At 42.6% G+C, this 9,815-nt stretch overlaps 1 pseudogene; it reads right to left on the bottom strand.

Annotated features, from left to right (window-relative positions):
- Positions 1-4,880: 4,880 nt before the first annotated feature.
- LOC110145536 (large ribosomal subunit protein eL8 pseudogene) lies at positions 4,881-6,839 on the bottom strand (annotated as a pseudogene).
- Between the last annotated feature and the right edge of the window lie 2,976 nt (positions 6,840-9,815).

Raw genomic sequence — 9,815 nt, forward strand, 5'->3', positions numbered from 1 at the left:
AATTTCTCTAAGTCTGTGTGTTCTGAGAATCAGAGTTTTCCAAATTAGCTTCCACACGGAATACAATGTTTACTGAAATATACATAATAAAACCATGCCAATCTAAAGTTAGCATATCTATTATTAAAACCTAAGAGTAACTGCAACAATTATTTTGAACCCTGACCAACAAAAGCTTTTGGTGGTGAAGTATTTTTTTCACTGACATTGTTCAGACTTGCTGGCACAAAGTGATAATAAAAAGCAGACTAACATTTACTTGGTTTTATGATTATTTCTGAGTCACCCTAATGCCTTCATTCAGAGCAGTTTTCCCTTGATATTTACCCTTGGAATCTCCCAGAAATGAGAAAAATCCTCTTTATAAATCTGGGGAGAGCAGAATCTCTCTTGTTAAAACTGGGCAGAGGGCTTCTACCATCTCAGCCATGTATGGTTGGGGAGGGGTCAGTCAAGATCCACTTAAGGCATTTCCACAGAAGCACCAGGGCTCCACGAAGGAAACTGACAAATCAAAAAATAAGTTCCCCCAGGGACTCCCCTGGGGTCAGTGGTTATGAATCCTCCTTCCGATGCAGGGGCCTTGGTTTGATCCCTGGTCAGGGAGCTGAGATCCCGTATGCTGAGGGGCAGCTAAGTTGAAATGCCTCAACTGTTGAGCCCTTGTCCTTGAGCCACAATGAGAAATATTGCTACAGTGAAGATCCTCTGTGCCGCATCTCAGACCCAATGCAGCCAAATAGATAAACTTAAAAAAAAATTCCCTGAAAGATTATCTACTGCGCTTGGGGTGCTCATACTAAAACTGACAGAACCATGTTGGTGGCTCCATTCTTCTCATAAGCCATGTTAATATCAGAGTTTCAGCAATGGTTACCATGGATCTAGATGGATGGTTCTGTGAGTTATTAGGAGCTCAGACTTGGGATCAATCAGATTTGCATTCGTATTCCAGCTCTGCCAATTATGATGGACAAGTTACTTAGCTTCTCAAAGCCTCATTTTCCTCTGAGTAAAATGAAGATAACAATACCTACCTCATAGGGAAGTTCTGAGAATTAAATGAGAGAATGCAGTCTTTGGAACGTGTTTGGGGCTCCAGAGATGTTAGGTCTGAACTTTAGTTCTTCTTCCCTTCACACTCTAGTTTTATTTAATGCATGATTACACATTCTCCCCTGGGGATGGGCGTGGTGGAAATGAGCATGCAGACATGTGCAATAAATATAGTTACAGCATGGGATGTCGGCTTTTATTTTTACATTCATGTAGCGAGGTGTTTTTTATGATTTATGTTGTCTACTGCAGGCTAGAAATAGGTTCTAGGAAGCAGCCTCATGTGCCACCCCAGGACTGAGGGCCAAGGAGCTGCCTTTGGTTAATGGATGGCATGGCCTCTTCATAAAGTCCATTTCTTCAGATGCTTCCTGTTGAGGATAAACCTTCACACGTGCCATTATATGTTTATGTTGGCAATTGTCCCACCTCAGAAGACGCCAGCGGAGTCACCTCTTGACGGCAGAGTAGGGGTGCCAGTGTAAACACAATAGGTTGGAATGGTTTTAACTCAGAGTCCTCAGGACTGCTATACTGTTTTAACTGAGATGAGAAATAATCTAACAATTTTAATATCTAACCATGTCTTCACGTAACACTTTCTATTTGTATAACAGCATATTTCACCTTCTAAAAGTGCCCTCACATCTATTACCTCATTTAACCCTATCAAGGACCCTACCCAACCTCTGGGTCTTAATGTCATAAAAAGACACAGCAGGCTGAGTCAAGAAAGGAGGTGCTGTGCTGGGTACTTGAGCCGTATTACAAACTTACAAACAGTTCAGTCCGCTCGGCAGTGCTGACTCCCAGGCATCAGCTGCAATTGAACTAAAGTGTGCCCAGCTCTAAGGCCCTGGTACTTGCTACTAGAACATCATATACTTTTTGTCCTCTATTCTAACTTAGTGTTTTTAAAAATGTCTGGACTATGGAAAAACTCAGATCATTAATTTAAGGACGTCATAATTTTGATCTCTTTATATTCTTTTGTTTCCCCTATAAAGCTTGGTTCATGTCATTTTCATATTAACATTTTATTATATAATATGTAATATATTAGGGGTATATGCGAAACAGATGTGTAATTTGGGAAACATAAAAAAATGAATAACATGCTCAGGACCCATTCCTAATATAGGAATGAATACCATGGAGTCCATCTTTGTATTCCATCCTTATCCAGCTATTCTGCCTTCCCTCTAGAGGTATCCTGCGATCTGAATTTTGGGTTCATTACCTCTTTGCTTTATAAAATACATTTGTATGACTATTTAATGTATTATTTAGTCTTGATTGATTTTGAGTTACTGTTTAACATTAATAATTTAAAATTGTGTGTTACATGTATATGCTTGGCTGAGTCTCTTCAGTGTTCACCTGAAACCATCACAACCTGGTTAATTGGTTATACCTAACGCCCTTGCCTGGAGAATCCCAGGGACAGAGGGGCCTAGTGGGCTGCCATCTATGGGGTCACACAGAGTCGACACGACTGAAGCGACTTAGCAGCAGCAATGCAAAACAAAAAGTTCAAAACAAAATTATGTATGTTATCTTTCAGTGTGATCATAATTTAAGATATACTTTCAGTTTCATAAAATTTGATGGTCCTATCTTCCTGTCAAATTGAAGTTTTCATCACTATGTAATAACCCTCTTCAAATTTTGATAATGATTTTTTTGTTTCAAAGTCTGTGTAGTCTTATGTAGCTTACTCAGCTTTCTGCAACTAGAATTTGTCTTGTATACTTTGCTATCATTTTTCCTTCAACCCTCTCTTTTTCCTTATGTCTTAAGTGTGTCTGTGTATCATGAAGTGTCATTTATTTGTGTTTTACTGTGGCAATCTTTGTCTTTTAATGAGTGAGTTTAGCCTATTTTCAGGGAACTGCGATTCTTAGATATTTGGACTTTTCTATGTGCCCCTGCTTTGTTCTGTTTGTCTCAGTTTTTTAATGTTTCCTTTCCCTCTGCTCTCACCTGTTTGGGGCCGATAGAGTTCTTTGTTGGTTTGTTTGTTTTAATAGTTAAATGGCAGACTGTAGATTCCAAAGATGACTGCAGCCGTAACTCTTACCCTCTGTTTTATAAAGCTGACCTTGCCGCTGCCCCTCCAGGGGTGGTCTGTTTCTCCAGCCCATGCTACCTGGCCAGCCTGTGACTGCTTTAATCAACAGGGGGGTGCAAGTGAGCCTGGGCCAGTGCTGGGCAGTTTTTAACTGGCCTTGCACCTTCTGTCTCCTCCCTTTTAGAATGCCTTCTCTGGGGATGCAGTTGGGAAGTAGGTAAGATCACGAGAAGCATCGCCACATGGAGAAACTGCGACCACTGCTGTCAGCACCAGCTAAGCTGCAAGCTGACCACCGCCGTCAACTACTTGTCCAGGAGTGAGCCGGTGTAGACAGCCAGCTCCAGCTGCAGGTGACTGGGAGAACTGCCCCTCTGTAGCCTAGAAAACCTGGAGAAGTGTTAATAAGCTGTTGCTTTTAGGTATTACGTTTTGGGGTGGCTTTGTATGCAGCATAGATAACTGGAATGGGGGTATGGCCTTGGCTTTGGGACTGACTAATGGATGGACACTGCCAGGGTGTTGAGAAGGTGGAGGATGCCACCGAGAAGGGCTTCGAGAGGACGCAGGGACAGGTCTTCAGGGAAGTTTGACAAGGGCTTGAAGACAGTGAAGAAGATGAACTTGGAGGCTGAAGGGAAGGTAGCAGGTTTGATAATACTGCTGTTAACGTGGAAAATAGAAAGGGCACCTAATGAGCCCACTCACTGATCCAAGGGGGAGATTTCCAGGCAGAAGGTACAACTGGCTACTTGTAGCTTATGTCGCAGCTAATGAAATGTGAGGAGAGAGGTGAACCAAAAAATGAACTTTTCAGTTCAGTTTTTGGAGTGTAGAGAAATAGAGAAGCCAGACCTATCTTTCCAGACAGCAAATGAAAGCTTGTGTTTTGAGAACGTAGTTTATCAAAGAAATGTTCCTAATTTTTTTTTTTTTCCTTTTTGATCATACAGGAAGGCTTGTAGGATCTTAGTTCTCTGACCAGAGACTGAACCCATGCCGCTTGCAGTGGAAGTGTGGAGTCCTAACCACTGGACAGCCAGGGAAATTTTCCCTCGTTTTTTTCTTTTTTAAAGAATTTCTTGTTAAATCGATGATTAAAAATGTTACATTTTAAACACCATTGCTCTGTGTCCAAATTAAAAGTGTAACTTTTAGTTGTACTGTAAATTTTTAATTTTGAAGAGTTTTTATATACATTATCCAAATTCTCCTGACAATCCTGGTATTAGACCTATAATAGGAAGCTATCATTAGTTCACAATATTAATAATAGCAATTTTGGGGTTCTGACTCTGTGCCTGCTATTAAGCTTTAGACAAGTGGTTTTACATCCTTATAGAGGAGGATTATGAAGGATTGTTAGCTTATTAAGTATTTAGGATGAAGTCTGTTAAGCCAGAGAGGTAATTACCTAAACCAGGAAGCATCAGGGGTAAAACCTCAATTCACACTTTAGTTTAATTCCAAGTCCAAACTTTTACCTTTTTTGTGTGAGAAGAACAGGTGTCAGCTTTAAACCAGAAAATATCTTCAGTGTGTGGAATACTCTCAGCTTAAAAAATTTCACACGCATTGTCTCACAGTCAATGTTTTATATGAACTACAGTTTTAATAAATTATTTAACTTTCTCCATTTCTTTTAGTTAGAATACACCAGTATTATAATAAGACTCTTTATTTGTGAAGTAAATGGATTGGATCAGGTGACCTCCAGGGCCTCTTTTATCTTCAATATTCCTTTCATCTCTTCTTCTTTTTTTTTTTTTTTTGAAGCAGCTTTTTTATTACTTTTATGTACAGAAAACTCAGTAGTGTACACTCAGCCCAGCTTGGTGGCCAGTTCTTTGGCCTTAGCCTTTTCCAGCTTGGCGATGCGAGCCGCTGACCTCGGCCCCAGGACATTGCCTCCCCGGTGGCGACGGATCTCATCCTATCTGTCGTTGTAATTGGTCCTGATAGCTTCCACCAGCTTAGCCAGGGCACTCTTGTCCTCCGAGTTGACTTGTGTGAAGGCTACTGTGGTGCATGTCTTCCTGTGGACCAGGCGCCCCAGCCGGGCCTTGCCCTTGATGATGCAGTAGGGAGCCCCCATCTTGCGGCACAGGGCAGGCAGGAAGACCACGAGCTCGATGGGATCCACATCGTGAGCGATCACCACCAGCTGAACCTTCTTGTTCTCCACCAGGGTGGTGACAGTGCTGACCCCTGCTCTAAGGACAGGTGGCCTCTTGGTGGGGACGTCGCCTTTGCCGGGGGCTTTCTTCTCAGCGTGGGCCAGCAGCCTCTGCTTCTTCTGCTTTGTCTCTGGTCTGTACTTGTGGGCCAGCTTAAGCATCTGAGTAGCTTAAGCATCTGTTTGTCGGTCCAAGGCCTGGGTGAATTGATTAATTGCAGGAGGCACTTTCAGCCGCTTATAGAGAATAGCCCTTTGCCGCTGCAGCCGGATGTAGCGGGGCCATTTGACAAAGTGGGTGAGGTCCCTCTTGGGTTGGATGTCCTGTCCAATGCCAAAATTCTTGGGCCTCTTCTCGAACAGGGGTTTGACCACCTTCTTGGCCTCCTGCTTCTTCACCACGGAGCCGGGGCCGGGGCCACCTTCTTCCCCTTGGCCTTCTTTCCCTTTGGCATCTTGAAGGGCTGGAGTAGAGAGCCCTTTCATCTCTTCTAATTTTCTGACACATGGGTTTTCTAAACAGTATCTGCAGGGTTGCAAATGAATTCTGTTTGACCAGCAGATGGAGCTCTTGATAACCAAATAGGTAGAAGCGTTTATTGAGCTCCTACCTGGTGGTCAGACAGGAAAGAATCTGCCTTCAGTGCAATCTGTGGATAGGGAAGATCCCCTGGAGAAGGGAATGGCTACCCACTCCAGTATTTGGAGAATTCCATGGACAGAGGAGGCTGCTGGGCTACAGTCCATGGGTCGCAAAGAGACAGACATGACTGAACGACTAACACTTTCAAATATTCCCAGGTGGCTCAATCACTAAAGAATCTGTTTGCTGATGTAGGGAATGCAGGCAATGCAAGTTTGATCCCTGGGTCAGGAAGATCCCCTGGAGAGGGAAATGGCCACCCACTCCAGTATTCTTGCCTGGAAAATCCCATGGACAGAGAAGCTTGTAGGGCTACAGTCCATGGGGTCACAGTCAGACAGGACTGAACAATGGTCTTTTACCCTGTGCCAGGCCTGGGTGCAACCCTGCTATTGCTTCAGATTTATGTAACTGTGTTCTTAGGCCTATTTCAAATTCTTGTTTTTCTGTGTGGTTAAAAACTTTGAAAGGAACACTTACTATTTTACCAAGAAGGGACTTTTCCCCTTGAATAATTGATTAAATGATTACTGAGCTGTCTCCCAATGCTAAGTGCCATGATTTGATGTCCAGGGTTAAGTGACCTTAGGAGTCCACGACTCCTTTGTGAAGGAGCTGATAGGTCTGATCTTCTGTGACTTTCAAATGTCTCCCAGGAGCTCAGGGGCTAGATACTGCAATTTATTAAGGCTTTTGTGATCATAAATAGGATACCAAAGCCACTTCATATTTTCAATTTATACATATATTTTAATACAATATTTCATCTATAAAAGGATAATAATATTAATACCATCTTTTTTTCCACCCGTAGGTACCAACTATTCAATACGTAATGCTTCAGAATGGGAAGTAGAATATTCCAGATGATTCTGAAAATTTGTATTCTCTTTGTTTCTCAAGCTCTCTTATGGTTTTCCAATATCAATTATTAATTGATACAGAGCCACTGTCAATTATAGAAAGTGAAAGTCACTCAGTTGTGTCCTACTGTATAGTCCATAGAATTCTCTAGGCCAGAATACTGGGGTAGGTAGCTGTTCCCTTCTCCAGGGGATCTTCCCAACCCAGGAATCGAACTGGGGTCTCCTGCATTGCAGGTGGATTCTTTACCAGCTGAGCTACCAGGGAAGCAGTTATAGGGTGGTGACTATATTGTTCTTTAACACTTCTAAGAGAGGTCTCAAGATAGGAGCTGCACTGTAGTTGGAAACGCCACATAAAACTCTTCAACAGTGAATTCTCTGGCAGTCCAGTGGCTAGAGACTCTGCACTGCCAAGGACCTGTGTTCAATCCCTGGTCAGGGAACTAAAATCCCATAAGCCACCAGGGGGCCACCAAAAAAGAGTCTGCTTCAACAATCACATAGAAGATCCCTCAAATATTTGGATAACCTCTCAAAGGTAAGTCAGGACAACCTACTAGTTCTTCCACTCACTCAGCTTGGCCGTGAGAGGCCACACCCCCGCATGGTGTAAGCGCCTCTTCTCTGAGGCGTGCAGAGGTTGAGTAATCCATGCAGGTCTTTGCCACAGGTTTGTCCTGTGTGGGTCCACATGGCTGGATGTTTTTTGCCCTGGGCCATGCCTGGTCAGCACTTTGAGAAGGAAAGACAGATGTACCAGAAAAAGCTGAATGGGTCTTTGGGGTCTAGCACGTGAAGACATGCTGTTTCTTCCCGCTTCCCCTCTGACACCCCAAATGTCGCATAACCAGCTTGTTCCTAGAATGGGACTTTAATAAAGGAACTGCCTGTCTGCCAGGGAAGTTGGTTGTTTTCCTTGTCACTGGAATTTGTCTTGGAGCTCTTCCTTTGAGCATGTTAATCAGTGTTTCTGAGCAGCTGGGGAGTAAACAGGAAAGTGCTGACTCACTAGTCTTAACACAGGGCTCCATTCTCCAGGACTTTTAACCTGTTAAATCCCTAACTCTTTTCTTGAGAGGACTTTCTTCTACTTTGGAAAGAGCTGTTGTTCAAGCTCTTGCATGCTCATTTGCTCAGTCATGTCTGACTCTTTGTGGCCCGTTGGACTGTAGCCTGCCAGATTCCTCCGTCTGTGGAATTTTCCAAGCAAGAATTCTGGATTGGGTTGCCATTTCCCACCCCCTGGGGATCTTTTCTACCCCTGGGGATCTTCCCGACCCAGGGATCAAGCCTTCATCTCCTGCATTGGTAGGCAGATTATTAACCACTGTGCCACCTGGGTAGGTATTAATATTAGCTGTTTGCTATTAATTTTTATTGAGAGTGTACCATGTGCCTGGCATTGTCCCCAGCTTTCTTCATATGTCACCTCCCTGCAATCTCACAACAATCCTATGAGAGTAGTATTATTTGGCCCATCTTGTAGCTGAGAAAACTCCGAGAGGTCAAGTCACTTGCTAAAGGTTGCGCAGTAAGTGATGGACCCCGGGCCTCTGCTCTTCACCACAATGGAACATTCCAGGAATGTGTCCTTATTTGACCTCAAAGGAATAGAAAACTTTAAAATATTTATAAAACAGGATCAACTAGACTGAAAATTACTTTACTTCAGGGTCTGATCCTGTTTCTCATTTACTTCTTTACAAAATTTTCCATGCCATAGCCCTGCATATAATATTTGTATTCATCTGCTGTATCTCTTATATTGTATCAGTTTAGCCTCATCATTTGCAGCTGAGAAATGTGCCCAGTACTCAGCATATAATAGGAACTTAATTTATGTTTGGGGGCTGAAGTAGAAATAACTTTTGGAGACTGTTTTAAAGTTTACAAAATACACGTCTCTTACTCCACTGATTATCAATTAGAGATATTTCACACATTTAGCTGGAATTTAGAAAAGTATGTTTTTATGCAGCTTTTATCTGAAAGCACGTTAGTTTAATTGTACATGAATTATATGTACCAGATTATATGTATGTACCTTATTTCCTTTTTCTTTTATAGCCATGCCACAAGGCTTGAAGGATCTTAGTTTTTCAACTGGGTTTTGAACCCGGTCCACTGCAGTGAAAACCCCAAGTCCTAACCACTGGACTGCCAGAGAATTCCCCTTAGTTTCTCTTTATAATGTAGCATCTTCATTTCATTTTGTATTCAAGTATGAGAGCAAAGTGAATCAAGACATTTGTTCATGTCAGGAGTTCGTGGCTTTAGCAATGAGGAGACCTATTAAGAACTTTAAAAAAAGGGAAATGAGAGCACTCTTATTTAACTGGTAGAAAATTCTATAATAGAGGTAATTAGTTACCTTGGATTATAAGTCAAGAAACTGCAGATGTAGAACTGAAAGTTTGGGAGCGACACCTCCAATCGGTGGGCTAGGTGTAAGCTCTGGACACTTGTCCACTTGTGCAGAGGTTGGTCTGCAGATGGATAAAGGATAAAAGGGACAGGATTTGCCTGGCCTGTGCAAAAGAACATCTCCAAAGTAGTCAGCAGGATTTCTCCTGCACTGTCCAGGATATTAGAAGCCTTTGTCCGGTAGATTTGAGTATTTACCTGTTTGGCAAGATGATTTCAATAAAGGAAAAAAGTGCTTGAGCTCTCATTTGGGGGACATTTTTAGGATCACTTAATCACTGCAAAACCATCTCCATCTGACACACTCGTGACTGCACCCCTTCTGTCCCTCATTCCAACCCCCAGCTTGATTTCCTAGCCAAAGCATTGCATTTCTTTTCAAATAGTATGCTCCAGCACAGCTGTGTCCTGTCCAGGAAGAAAATTAGCTTCTCTACTTTCCCTCCACATCCCAGGACACGTACGATAGCAGATGTCTGTTCTCGGTGACGAGTGTCCGGGGCACTGTAATTTAGGTTGGAATAGCATTTCAAATCTTCATAATGAGGCTGTCTGAATGAACACAGTACTAAACAGGCT

This window comes from Odocoileus virginianus, chromosome 21 (genome assembly GCF_023699985.2).
Source record: "Odocoileus virginianus isolate 20LAN1187 ecotype Illinois chromosome 21, Ovbor_1.2, whole genome shotgun sequence".
NCBI lineage: Eukaryota > Metazoa > Chordata > Mammalia > Artiodactyla > Cervidae > Odocoileus > Odocoileus virginianus.